The following is a 14,274-nucleotide window of genomic DNA, read 5'->3' on the forward strand; positions in this document are numbered from 1 at the left end:
TTTTTTTAACAACAAAATTAATACACTGCCTCAAACACACTAGCAAAAAGTCATTGTGATCCTCCTGATCTGCCTTGTAAACAAAACAATTATCCAAAACTACATAACACAGGCTTTACATTCACTATTTAAGGATTAGGATATTCTCTTTAGGCAGCAGATTGTGGTTTTATCCAAAGCCATTTACAAGCAGGGCCATGAACAGACATCTTGAGGGACAGTAGCGCAAAACAAGAAAAAGTAAACCAATTATTTCCCACTTTGCATTAGCTTGACTAAATAGACATTTTAACACAAACCCAACAGATACTTAAACAGTGTGTGTGTGATCATTTCACTTCAATAATAATAATATATTCACTTCAATAATAATAATGATATGATGATGCTTATGCACATTTGTGTTTCAGGTTTCTGTGCAAGGTGGCTAAATGGTTGGCACGTTTCCCTCACAGCAAGAAGGTCACAATTTTTAGTCCCAGCTGGAAAAGAAGGCTCTTCTGACTTGAGTTTTCCAACCCAGGCTCATTCTGATTACGCACCCTTATATACATTTCTCGAGATCGCCAAATACGATCCGGAAGCTATATTTTTTGCAGTTTTTATTTACCATGTATGTATATATATATTTTTTGGCTTAATCCCTTTATTAATATGGGGTTGCCACAGTGGAATGATTCACCAACTTATCAGCATATGTTTTACGCAGCCGATGCCCTTCCAGCTGCAACCAGGGCTGGACTAGGACAAAAAATCAGTCCTAGTATTTTGGGACAGAGCGGCCCACTACATCAATCAAAATGCTCCCCATCTGTGCACACCCTTGAATATGTTTACCAACTCCCATTCTATAAAAGCACAAAAGCCCTATATAGGAACTAATGAAAGCTGACAAATTAAAAACTTAAAAATGTTAATTAATAATAAATATATATATATATAATTTACACTGGAAGTCCATCTTGTGTGTGCCTGTGTGTTTTGAGGGAGCCTATATTAAATAATGAACTTAACAAAAACTGCCTGCTGATGTACAGTTTATGTTGATTAATAAAATAAATATAAATAATAAAAGCAATGTATCAGAGACCCTTAAAAAATGTTTTACTCAACAACGAAACATCAAACATTAAAAATTGTTCATAGTCAATGAAATGAACTTTAACAATTAAAAAATTCAACAAATATTTATTTGGGCAGAACTACAAAACTAAATGTAAAAAAAAAATTATTAGTTTTGCACACTAAGTTGGTCATGTATAAATATCATTATAACCATATTGTATAAAAATTATTGTAACTATAAGCCTACATCATGCTGACAATCAAAAACACAATGCCATATCTCATGCAATTGTCTTCTGACCGAGTGCATATTAAAATACATGACTGACACTCCTCACAGAGCTTGAGAAGCATATATTCTTTATAATTTGTAAATTAAAGACTTGCAGGTTAAGGAAACAGCATAGGAGGAAGTTGCCGCGGGCCTTGGTGCAGATGAAAAGTTAAAAAAATTAGTATATTTATATAGACAGATAGGTAACTACATAGAATAGACAGGAATATATTAATCTGTGCTCCGCTGCGCGCAGCAGACACAAAAGACAAATGCCTGCTCGCCGCTTCTGCTCTTCTGTGCGCATGGCGTGAGAAACAAGCATGACTCTTGACTATTTTGACAAATACACACCAACGTTGCACGCTTACACAGAGCACAAAATGGAAGCTTGTGATTGGGTCAGCCCAATGTCAGTAAAGAAAAGAACCAATGGGCTGCAGATTATGTCAAATGGGCTGGTCTGTCCGGAAAAGAAACATCTTAGGCCCCGTTTACACTAGTGCGTTTTAGTTTTAAAACGGCGTTTTAGAATGAAAACGATCCGCGTCCACACTCGCGTTTTACCCAGCGTTTCTGAACTGCTCTCCGTCCACACCAAAACGCTGAAAACGCACATCACGTGACCACACACACACTCTTTGGCAATCGCTGGAGCCCATCTACCCAGATGAGAGCTCTGCTAGTCGGACTTCTCATCAAGCATCTCCCGCTGGATCTAATCTCACTATATTTATTAAACGTGATATTTCATTCATCTTGTTGTCTTTATCTAACGACATATTCCCTGACTTTATTCATTGGAATCTATTACTTGTTCTCAGGTAACGTGTTTTGGCTGAGCGCAAAGATAAGTTAATGATTAATGTAAGCACGTAGCCTACATTCTGTATATTGACTGATCGCTTGCCTTTATTTCCTATAATGTATAAACTTATTGTATGTTATACTTTTATAATGGCCATTATCGATTATTAAAACTGATATTCAGCAAAAGAGAGGGTATGTTTGTATTTTCACTGAAATTGAAAGGAGGCAGTTGTTATCGGCTCCGTTTTGTTATAAATATGCACACAGTGAAGATGACGCTCATGCAGCACGACGCCTCAACATTTCTGCTGTCTGTTTAGTTGTTAATATTAAAATAAAAATAGGCAGTTCCTTATATCAAGTTTACATTTTATTGTTGAGAAAGTGAAACAACGTAGCCAAAGTGATGTGAATGAAGTTATAAAGTACACTGTTCCCTGTGAAGATTGACGCGTGTCCTCGGTATGTTTTCCATATTAAACTGAGAAGAAGAGATGCAGCCTTGATCAAACTTGCGAAGTCTGAGCTTACACGGAGAAGATTCAGGACTGAACTGTGTGTTAGGCTACTTAATATTGAGGAAAAGCCCCAATCAGAGAGGCGAATGTCTGCAGCCCCGCCTCCGTTTTCAGATGTCTCCGTCTTTCCCCATCCACACTGAGACGGAGCAGCAGCGTTTTAGAATGAAAACGGCCTCTCCAGCGTTTTCGAAACGCTCCGTTTTCGGCGCTCGAGAACTCCGGCGTAGTGTGGACGGATGGCGTAACCGTAGCAAAACTTATGCGTTTTCAAACTAAAACGCATTAGTGTAAACGGGGCCTTACTCTTAGTGCGTCACAGCTCACAGCATCATCAATTAATTAGGCAGAAAAGCATGACAGTCTGCTAAGCATTTTATGGGCCGATCAGATCATAAGACGATGATCAGCCCGGCCCAAAAAGTATGTCAGCCCAGCGGGAAACTGCCCGGTTTGCCAGATGGCCAGATGATCATTATTACTTTTAAGACAAACGTGTGAAAGAAAGCATGAGATTAAAAACTAAAACATTGAGGAGTTTCAATGTAAAATGAATGTTGATTTCATAGAGCTACTGTAACCATATTGCTATGCGACACCAATGGAATCCAAGAAATAGCTGTATTAAATTGATATCAAAAGGTGATACATTTGTGTTCAAACCACAACACATCAAAATAACAGTTGACAAATCCCAGCAATGAAGAACACTCAGATATTTGGGGTCAATTTGCCCCTAACAGGACCTTGAACAGATAAATATGAATGTCTTGGGGACTATGAAGATACCTTAATAAAATAGGGGAGGCGATGTGTTATTGACACATAACTGATTCTCCTAGGCCCAAGCAAACACAGAACAATGTCACAGCATATACAACTTTCTAACAAAACTGTGACAACTTACAAAGAAGATTGACATTTCTTCGGTGTGTGGTGAAGGTTGTCAAATCCCTGTCAAAATCTCTCAGTCTGGCTATGCTGAGAGGCACATTACCCAGCCGGCATTTCAACGGTGATTCAACGTTGAATCAACGTCAGGTCTATGGTTGGATCAACGTTGAATTACCTTTCGATTTTGCAAATTGGATCAACGTTTATATAGTGACGTTGTTTCACCGTCGGACCACCACCGGTGATTCACCGTTGAAATCACAACGTTGTTTCACTCTTACCTTTTTCATGGGTGAATTGTGGTCGTTTTGTAGACGTTGAATGAAGGTTGAATTACCTTTCGATTTTGCAAATTGGATCAACGTTGATACCGTGACGTTGTTTCACCGTCATACATTTCAACGTAAGTTAAATAGAAACTACATACAACGCAAAGTCCATAAATATAGCAAACAAATTTTTACTAATAAAAAATACACGACACAAATACACAACTTAGTCTGTGTATCAATTTATTTAATACACACCTCATTATTTCAATTATTTTAAATATACAGCAACATTTACAGCATACATAGTTCATTAAAACCATGCAGGTTACTATACATGCTGTACACTCAAATACAGAAAAAAGGCATACAATTAAATAGTCACTTTTTAATTAGGTTTCATGAATTAAAGTTAATGTTTACTAACATGAACAAAGAACAAATACTTGTACAGCATTTATTAATCATTTAATTAATTGAAATATGTCCCGATGCTATTAAAATCAAAATGTGTGCTTGTTAACATAATGCACTGAGCTGACATGAACTGTACTTTCTTTATATGAAAGATGCTTCATTGCTCTTTGTTCATGTTAGTAAATACATTAACACTTACTAATACAACCTTATTGTAAAGTGTTACTGTCTTCAGAAAGACAGATACTAACTAAATTAAACTAAGTAACTAAACTACGCTTCAATTCTGTTTACAAAGTTTACAAAATACCCATTTTTAAAGTGGCTGCAGTAAAAAAAATAAAATAAAAAACATCACTCACAACTAAGAATCACAAGTGAAATACATTACATCTGTTTGAGGTTTTATAGGTTGAGAGAAACACTTGAGGTAAAAGATGGCACTGAGGACAAAGAATCAAGTGTAAAACACTAAAACATCTATATCAGTCTAGCACTTAAATACATATTTATTTCTCAAACACCAGGTGAGTTTCCTACAAAATCAATAATGAGGTTTTCTATTCCAATTCATTGTGAATGAATGGCTTTACTTTCACAATAGTGAAAACTCATGCTATAATCTAATCCTGACATTACTCCTTCACTTTGCAGGTCTGCATGCTAAATATTTAGTAGTTTTGTTTTTTTTTGTATAAAGTACATCTATTGTGTTTAGCATTACTGCAGCAAAACTGAGCACCTGTGACAGTGGAACATAGACAAATATTTCAGTAAATCATCAAGAAAATGTGTAGAATATATGGTTTGATTCTCTCTCACAAACACAACAGTAAAAGCAATTTGTTATTCCATTATTATTATTAGTATCATAAAAATTGCATGTTCACATGGGTCTTATAATAATGGCTCACATTTGTGAATGTAGGACCACTATTTCACTATTACATGTCACATTAAGTGTTCATATAGGTTCTGTTATTAATTACTTGTGTCATCCCAGAGACCTGTTAATCTTCAGAACACAAACTAAAATATTTTTGATTAAATGCTCCTCATCCTCTACAGACAGCAATGGTCCCAAGATGGTCATTGTCAAGATAAGGCACAAAACACATTGTCAAAACGTTCCATGTGACTTCAGTGATTTCCACTGTGAACATACCAAGCTCCAACAACACTTTAGTGAGGCAAAACAAAACAGCAAATACAAATGTGTTTGCGTATATCTCTCCCGCATCAGATCAGCATGTGTGTTTACTACGAGCAGTAAGCACACACCATGACCTGTTGTGGCAAAGGCAAACAAGTTATTTTTACAGTACTTACTGTGATTTAACCTTTATGACAAATGTACTGGACCTGTTACACAAATCACTATCTTTTATGAACACAAATTTCACTGTAACGGATGCTATTGTTTTGCTCCAGTTATAACTTTAGAGAACACCGTACTAGTCAGACATCCATACAAAAGCAGAGAGTTTGGTCTTGTGTAGCAGAACTGCAATAGATGTCTGTCTGTCTAGGCTGACACTGGTTTAGGCCATCAGTATGTCCTTGATGCCCTCAAATGGAGCTTCCAGAAAACCTGCAATAAATGAAATATGAGGTTACAATTACAACTAAGTTGGTATCAGCTATTATACAAAGTGAAATTCAAATATTTATTTTTTATTGAATCCAAATTTGTCCTATAATATCGCCACACTCAATAATTTTGACTCATCCATCTGAATATTCCTAACTAAGAGAAGTGAAGAATTAGGTGTGATGTCGTCAGGAAGCCCTTCGCCACTACTGGTGCCAGCATTTCCAGAATTCAAATTTAAGATTCTCGAAAAAATTGCTTTTTTTTTTTTTAACCAAGGCTGCAGTAAAGAATCATGAAACATTCAACACATCTAATAATTACAAGTTGTTGTAAACCATTACATGTACTGTAAAAGCTGTTTGAAGCTTTTTAGACATATGGTTGAGAAAAACTCTAGAAGGAGTAGCACTTTTGCAAAAGTCTGCATGTAGGACAGAGAATTAAAGGGATAGTTCAAAATTTGTATTCTGTCGTCATTTACTGACCACATTGAACACAAAAGAAGATATTTTGAAGAAAGCTGCAAATCTATTTAACCATTGACTTCTATAGTATTTTTTTCTACTATGGAGGTCAATGTTTACAGGTTTTTAGTTTTTTTTTTTTTCAGAATAGCCTCTTTTGTGTTCAACAAAATAAACTCATAATGGTTTTAAACCATTTGGGGAGTAAAATGTGAGTAAATTTTCATTCTTGGGTGAACTATCCATTTCAGTTGGAAAACACCAGAATTCTTAAGTAGACCCTTTTCGCAAGACAGATGATGCATTTCATTTGTCATCTTAATCCTCAAGTTTTTAATATTTAGATTTATTTAAATAGCATGTTTATTTATTTGTTTTAATGACATTTAATAAAAACAACTTCTCAATGACATCACATGTACTGGACCTGCTACACATGTATCACTATTTTTTTTTAATACAAATTTCACTGTAACAGGTGCTGTTGTTTTGCTCCAGTAATACCTTTAGAGAACACAGTAGTAGTCAAGACATCCATACAAAAGCCTTGGCATGGAGTAGCAGAACTGCAGTCTGTCCAGGTAGGCTATCTGCGTGTTCTTGATGCCCCTCAACTGGACCTTCCAGAAAACTCAGAAAGTTAAAACCCATTACACCTTTAATCTGCTACTATACAAAGTGTAATTTAAGCATTAATTTCTCACTAAATACATATTTGTTCCCCAATACTGTCACATAGTATAACATCACAACATGATTTCACAATAATAATATCAATATAACAATATAATATCACAACATAGCCTAACAATCAATAAACAAACATATTAGAAAGAGAATATCACCATGCTTTTGGTTAACCAAAGCACTAAGAAGATTTAACAGATAGCTTAGTTAAAGGTAAAGTAAACTTACATGGACAAAGCCTTTTCCATTCAATGCTGTGCAAGTTACATCTCTAAAAGCAAAAACAACAACAACAGTGAAACGACAGCAGTTCACTTTGTAATAATAACACTAATAATACAGCGTTTAAAATGGATATTGTTTTATAACGTTGCTCAGTAACTTTAAACTGCGTTTGGAGTTTATCGCTTTGAATTTGCCATAAAAACGCTCATTTAGACTAACGTTAAACATGTGACATTACCTCGAGGTTAGCTGCGTCACCGGAGCGCAAACAAGACTAAAAACAAACTGGAAAGTTTTAAATGCTTCAAAATTCGAAACACTACACCAAGTCACATTTAAGATGTGTGTAAAACAAAATCGGGGGGTAAATAAAACTTTAAAGCATCTAAAAACACGCTTACCTCTGAATTCTGCTGCACTGCAGGTCAGGTGTTCGTAATTAAGTGAAGTGAAGCGCTGCGCGTGGCCGCGTGCGCCGAGTCCTCCGATACCATGGTAACCAAACATGTTGAATATTGGGTGAAGCCATGACGTTAATTCAACATACAGACCATGATAAAAAAATGTCAACGTTGATTTGTACAAGGATTTCTGTAACTTTTTTCAACCATTTATCATTCAACATTGTTTCAACATTAAAGCAACAACTGACGTATTTTCAACCACATTTCAACGTTGAAGCCTTGTCATATGCAGGCTGTTTTTCAACCGTTCAACATTAAACGTTCTATCAACATTATTTCAACGTTCAAAACACATCTGACCTTATTTCAACCATATTTCAACGTTGAAGGTCGGTCGTGTGCCGGCTGGGTATGGTCGGCTTTCTGTCTGACGTGAATTTTAACTCTTTTTGCATTTCAACAACAATGTTCGCAGTCCATCTGAGGAAAATCTCATGGGGATTAAGTGAATTTTGCATTGCCTACCATTATTAATGGTAGAAAAATTAGGTCAGCAGAGACTGTCATGAAAGCTCACTCAACAAACACACAGATCTTAGGAGTTATCATAAACTTAAACATCAAAACGCAGGCAGGGCAAGTAGATGTGGCAATACAATATTGGACAATAAATTGAACTCAGGGGTACAAATACACAAGACATGATTAAACAGATTACTGTAAAAACAGGGGTGTGACACAAGTACACTGTTAGACCTTACCAGGCTTTTTTACAGTAGAACACTGGCAACACTGTTGCCAGATACTCACTGTAAAGATTTGGTTGCAGTAAGTAACTGGCAACAGTGTTGCCAGTTATTTACTGTAACCGAACCATTAAAGTGAGTAGCTGGCAACAGTGTTGCCAGTTAATTACTGTAATAGAGCAGTAGTGGTAACTAACTGGAAACTGTGTACAGTTAATTACTGTACTGTAGTGTTACAACTTACAGCATTATACTGCATACACATTAATAGTATGTCATAGTGTTACTAAAATTAATTAGTATTATTACCTGTTATTAAAAGTAGAAGGCATAAAAATTCTGACAAATTTATTTTATTGTTTTGGCAGCAAACAAATATACAACAGAAAATATATAACAAATTAAGAAACCAGCAGATATAAATATCATCTTACATATTAATGAGAGCCACAGGTCTGCACAGTAAGGCTGTGGTCACACAGTGGTTTGAGTATGCGAAATTCTGTCATATGGCACTGCGAAAAGGAGTGGGATTAAACAAAATAATTAGAGATTGAAAAAGCAAGCGACTGGTCCATAATTTTTGTTCAGAGAGGTCCTGATTTGATCTTTGATTGGTCTCAAGCAATCACATGATGCAGGTCAGAGTTCTCCAAGCTTGAACTTTCCAATACTGCAAAATTTTTTACTGCTGTAAAATTTGTCACATGAGGTTGCATTCCAGGTCTGCAGCATTCACATGCGTATGAATGGAAGTCTATAGGGAGAAAAGTGCAGTGTGACCGGGACTTTAAGCTGTAACTCTAATTAAACACACCTGATCAAACCAATTAAGGCTCGTTAGAAATCTACAGGTAATGTTGAATCAGGGTGGGAACTAAACTCTGCTGCCCTGCAGTTCTCCAAGAACTTGGAGTTTGACCCCCATGGTATATAGCAGGGGTGCTCAATCCTGTTCCTAGAGATCTACCTTCCTGCAGATTTCAGTTGCTACCCATATCAAACACACCTGCCTGTAATTATCAAGTGGTGTTCAGGTCCTAATTAATTGGTTCAGGTGTGTTGCAGTGAAACGTGTAACTCTCTCCTCAATGCGAACCATGCATAAAAAACTGAACAGCAAAAAACACAAAATAATTATTTTATTTTTTAAATTATTTAAAAAAGGCATATGAAAAGAACACATAGATAGAGATATAGATAGAAACATGTTTGTCAAACACAGGCACATACTGTCAATTCTTAATAAAAAGTTTAAAATAATTATAAAAAAACAAAAATAAAGTCGGCAACACAGAGTATCCAAAGGATCCAATCTTTTATTGTTATACTTATTATTTACTTTAAAAATCTCATGACAACAAACTTTTATATTGTTTCTAATATAAATTCATAGGTGAAAACACTGCTCTGAAATCTAAAATAGCAACAAACTCACAACCTGGGACCTGACAGTGGAGCTTTTGTGTGTGGATGGTTATGTGTATCATGTTTTTGTGATTCCCTGTGATGATTTCTGTGCACATGTTACCTTACTAAGGTGATGGAATTTAATGGTTTTTATGTGCATTAAAACTGCTTATTTGCCAGAAAGATACATGAAATGTTAGCATCTGTACATTATGACAATATCCAATAAATAAATATACTTAAATAAAAGTAATGTAAGAAGTTATATGAGGAGAGGCTAACTAGCTAACAATGTAGCTTTCAACACATTTCAAGATAACTACAATATAACTTAAAACACAGCCTTATTTTAGAAACCCTCAAAATTAATTTGAACACATTTTACTTACTCATTGTAGATTCTTATTTAAAGCTTAAAACATATCAGACTACATCTGAATTGATGGACAGAGAATAGAGCACGCAGCAGTAAACAAATCAAACACCTGACTCCCTTATAGGGCCAGCATTTTCTGAAAACTTTTTCTAAAACTTTTTTGTTAAGAATAAGACAGCCTATGGGAGTGTCTGGTGATGCCTAAATCATTGTTTTCTGCCTTTAAAATGCACGTCTCTATGATTAGCAACATAAAGCATCAGAGTAGATAGGACAGTACTGGTTGAACAGTAATTTGTTATTTATTGTCACAGTTACTACCTGTAATGTGTACGTAAAGTAAGTTATTGTAATTTGTCATTTGCACTACACAATTTAATACAAAGTCTGCTCCTTTTACAGTAAAATACTGTTTCTTTCATTACAGCAAAACACTGGCTATTTTACAGTTATTTACTGCATAATCTACAGGGTAACAGTGCAGTTAAGCTTTAACCTTAATTAAACACACCTGATCAAACTAAATCTAAAGATAACATGTTGAAGCAGGGCTGGAACTAAATTCTACTAGGCTGCGGCCTTCCAGGAGTTTGACACCCCTGGTACATAGCATATTTTCAAAGCAACTGCCTACATGTATCACAATTATGCACATATCGTTTAATAAAAAACAATAAAAATATACAAACTTTATTCAAAGCAAAAAATTAAAAATAAATAATAATAATAATAATAAATAATCTGATTCTCATGTCGTTCCAAATCTGTAGTAATAATAAAAAACACAAAAAATAACATGGTTTATACATTTATTTAGGAAAGCCTTTATACTATACTGTTAATGCCACATTAACTTACTTTATTTGAAGTTTTCCAAACAAATTCATTGAGTCTCTGCAAAAATGTATGTGCGTGCTGTTTAAGATGTATATATATATTTTATAAACATTTTTACTAGTTATTTAGCAATGCTTGTTTATGGTTGAACAGTAATTTCCCATTTATTATCACAGTAAATATCTGTAATGGTACATAGAGTAAATTACTGTAATTTATTCTTTGCACTACAGAATTTCATACAAATCCTGCTCCTTTTACAGTAAAATACTGTTTCTTTTCATTACAGCTAAACACTGGCTATTTTATAGTTATTTACTGCATAATCTACGGTAAGGGTTAACAGTGTAGTACTACTGAAACTATCGAAAGGCGGGAAAACGGATCAAAGGAATCGCAAGATGCAAACACATGAAATAAACACATGGGACATCACATGATACAATTACAAGAACAAAACACAGACACACCAGACTCATGACAAAGACAAACAAAAGATGGGTAGCACTACTTAAAGGGGTATTCATAAGATGGTCATGAAACATTTTATGCATGCTTATGACAAACGACATTAAGTGTCATTCGCTTAGTTACTGTGTGTCCTTTTAAATGCAAAAATAAAAATAGTTTAGGATGTCTTTATTATGGGAATCTGATGTCACCAAGAGACAATAGCTTATCATAAATCTGTCATAAACATGATTGTCTTGGGGCCATGATAACCATGCCCTTAGTATTTTTCTAATCACTTTTTTTCAGTGGAACAGGATCAATTTGTTAAAGTTTTCAATAAATTTGTTAATACTGTCTAAAATTAACCATTTACTAACTATAGCTTAATAAACTACTAACTAGCTGTTTATCAATAGTTAATGCGGCAGAAGTTGAGTTTAAGTTTTGGGTATAGGATTAATGACGCAGAATAACATCATACTATACTTTATAACTTCTAATGAACAGTTACTATCTTAATAACAGGCAGGTAATAACCCAGCTGTTCATAGCATGAATTGTGACCTTCACTTCAGTGTTACAGACAAATTCTATTTGTACCACTGTAGAAAAACATTACAGTAATGATGCCTATGTCAAATTCTAACAAATCCTAACAAAGACATCTCAAACAATGTCACCTTTGCATATGAAATGACATAACTAAGCAAATGACACTTAATGAGTGTTGTTATAAGCATGCTTAAAATCTAATTCAAATTTGTCATGCGCAAAGTTGTGATGTGCAAGCAACAAGGCATCATAATATATATGTGTCCTTATATATGATATTATCAAAATATAATTGTAACACAATTGTAAAACAGTGCAACACTGAGTTAATTAACAATATGAGTCAGTTAATATAATAGAAGCATTGTAAAGTAAAAGAGATAGCATTGCATGAACATTGTCACTGAATACTCAGGGAAGAGTTTAAGACAAAACACTGCCCATTTATCACCACCTTGATTCAAATTCAGTTATTGACAAGTTACAGTACAGATCATCAACGACGAAAGCCAACCCATCTTTTAGAAACCAACTTCAGGACACTAAAGGAAAAGTGATATTTGACTTAAATTGCATTCATGGTCTTATAATCAATAAGTCAATAAGTCCCATTTGTCTACTCAGAGAATACACTTTATTAGAAGTACAGTAGATTGTCTGGTGTGCCTTAATATGAGATGAGTGATGTGTCTGTCATTATATCAAACATACACTCCCAAGGGTTTGTGCACTGATAACTGCTTCGCACTTCACTGACTGCTTCAGAGAGATTGCTATATTGAATAACAATAGAAAGGTCACAGCTAACCTCAGGGCTTCTTTTACGTATAAAGCGAAAATTTAAGGCAGGGATGTAGAAAGGGAATTATATCTGGTAACTTGATCATCAGACCAAGAAATCAATAACTTGTGCTTCAGACACCAAGATTGGGATTCAATGAAGACCATACTATATTATCAATATAAGAATTGTTCATTTAAACTGATGAGGTTAAATGATTTATTTATTCTAGTTGTAAATATACTACCAAATGAACATATCAGCTATATCACAAGAGTAGCAGTGCGATGTGGTTGTATATGGGCACTGGTGTGAGGCATGCATTGGCACAAGGTTGCAATGCTATGAGTGTGTTGTTCTATTTATACAACAGTTCAATGGAATAATCATGTATGTAAAAAAGAAAATCCAGCACAGGATTCAAAAAAACTTTTGTATGAGGAACTACTTTCTTCCACCATTAATTCACATCTGCAGCTGACATCAGAACAGAACACGTCACTTCAGAGCTTGTATTTCAATGATTCTCTAGTGTTATACAGTATCTAAATCGATGACAAAACAGGTGATTTTGCTGATTTTTTAAGATTATAAGGCTAAACAGCATGAAATGCCATTAGTCTACAGAGATTTCCCAGTATTTCTCTGTAGTAATCTGTGACGCTCAATAATCAGGACGTGGAACCCAATTGCAAGTAAAAGTTTTTTAATTTTTAATCACAGAAAAAGACAGAGGAAATGGTGAGTGGCTGGAAGTACACAGTCTTTTAGCAGGAATAACCAACACATTCTCACTCCCAACTCGTCACATACTGACGCTTGGTCAGGAACCCTCGGCGTCAGTTATTGACGCACAGGGTACCCCTTTAGCGTCATATTTAGACGTGCAGGGATTCCCTATAGAATCTGTGCCTGAGCCTGAGGCGTCATATGGAGACGCTGGAGGCTCGTATAATTACCAATAGATGTCAACGCAATTTTTAAAACCTGATTTACGCCTATAATCTTAGTTTTCTTATTTTAAAAATATGTAATTTTTATTTTGTTCATGAAAAGCGTCTGTAAACGGGGTCGAAACTACTGTATGAATAAACTTCGGCCCACGTGACATCCCTTCACGGTGAGTTTAACGCCGCTCTGCTATTGGTCAAACTGCATCAGCGGTGAGTTCTCAGATGAGTTCAACTGTCAACATTAAATATTACGTTAATGCTGCATAATATATTTTTATTGGAGATTAGTTGGTGTTTATAAATATGTTATCATTTACTTTATATTTAATGAGTGAAAATATATTCGGTTGTCCAGTTTAGGGTAACTATGCCTAATAAAACTTTGATTCATTCATATTATTTATTATTTTTTTACTTTAAAAAAATATTAAATTTCAAGTACTAAGTTTAAAAATGTTTTCGGCTGATATTTTTCATTTTAAATTATTTATTAAAGTTGGGGTCATTGTATGTGGCGATCTATTTTTTACAGTCTATGCTCGCTA

General features: G+C 34.9%; 1 long non-coding RNA gene across 1 annotated transcript; it reads right to left on the reverse strand.

Moving 5' to 3' along the window:
- Positions 1-4,006: 4,006 nt before the first annotated feature.
- Positions 4,007-7,703, reverse strand: LOC147846834 (uncharacterized). Its single transcript, XR_015476604.2, has 4 exons — positions 7,619-7,703; positions 7,221-7,263; positions 6,810-6,925; positions 4,007-5,838 (listed from the first exon to the last, which is right to left on the reverse strand). It is a non-coding gene; the product is annotated as an uncharacterized LOC147846834 (long non-coding RNA).
- Between the last annotated feature and the right edge of the window lie 6,571 nt (positions 7,704-14,274).

Source organism: Danio rerio, chromosome 1 (genome assembly GCF_052040795.2).
Source record: "Danio rerio strain M-AB ecotype USA chromosome 1, GRCz13ab, whole genome shotgun sequence".
In the NCBI taxonomy this organism is placed as follows: Eukaryota; Metazoa; Chordata; class Actinopteri; order Cypriniformes; family Danionidae; genus Danio; species Danio rerio.